This window comes from Elephantulus edwardii, unplaced genomic scaffold (genome assembly GCF_000299155.1).
Source record: "Elephantulus edwardii isolate Elephantulus edwardi_28Jun2011 unplaced genomic scaffold, EleEdw1.0 scaffold00192, whole genome shotgun sequence".
Classification (NCBI taxonomy): domain Eukaryota; kingdom Metazoa; phylum Chordata; class Mammalia; order Macroscelidea; family Macroscelididae; genus Elephantulus; species Elephantulus edwardii.
Window position 1 is genome coordinate 5,048,423 of NW_006399942.1, and position 1,262 is coordinate 5,049,684.

The following is a 1,262-nucleotide window of genomic DNA, read 5'->3' on the forward strand; positions in this document are numbered from 1 at the left end:
TGTGGGAATAATATAAGAGAGAAAGTGCTTTGCACACTGTAGAGTGGGGCCCCAGGGATGAAAGTGGTGGAGAAATTGTAAAAAAGGCTGTAGCATTGCTATGCTGAGACTGTAGCAAGGTGTAATTTATGGCTCTTGCATCTGTACTAGCTCCAGTTAAAGGTTTTTCTTGTTGAATGATTGAAAGAGAAGCTGTCTTACAACTCTTCTGAGGCAAACCTTGCTGAATGAGTAAGGGAACCAGAGGATTCTTGAATTTGTGTTGCTGAACTGAAACCAGGACTTTTAACAATTGAGTTATGTTTTGCTGCTAATCTGACTTGGAACTGCTGGACTGAACCTATTTTTTTAAATAAACTCCACTCTCTGTACTACAACTTTAGTAAAGTCTGTGAGTGAGTCAACAACGAATATTGAACCCAATGATTGGTGGAAATAGGTGCAGGAGCTTGGAGGTGGCATGCTTGACCTAATAGCTATTTGTATGCTTCTATGCATATTACTGATGGGAACAGCTCCCTTTTATGAAGTGGATACATGTCAGATTCGGCCATCCCCACATTGCATCTGCTCTTTGTCCCAGACATCATTCTTGGAAGAGTGGAGGGTTAGTGCAGAAAAGGAAGACCCTGGATGAGATGGATTGACACAATGACTGGGATAATAGGACAGTTATTTCAGAGACAGTGAGATTGGCTCAGGATAGAGAAGAATTCACAGGTACTAGCCGTAGGTTTGCAATGAATTGCTCTCAAGTCAATGACATATAACAACATGATGTAATAAAATTGTTCTAAGGATACCCAGCCTAGTCAGCTAGTCTAAAATACTCACGATATGGTGATTATGTCTGACAACACAAGTGTATGAAAAATATGTCATTAACAGAGCCAAAGTAGAACAGAGAAAATAAAATAAGCTTATTTTTGTAGGTGATTTGGTAGACACCATATTATTATCAGATTTTTGAAACTAAACACATGCAAGTTCTCTTAAATAATAAATATATCTGACAAGTCAAGATAAGCAAAGAAGACTTTGGAGTTTGGGAAGATAAAGGAAATTATGCAAATGATGGATGATATAGCCAAAGAAGTAAAGGTTAGGGACTACAGAATTAATAAAGTATAACTCAAATATTATAATTTTAAAATAGAATTTTCAAATGTTGTTGCCTAAAATTCTATTACTCTGAATCTTTCATATGCAAATGTATCTTGATCGCATGCAAATTTCATGTATTATTATAAAATGTACATCCA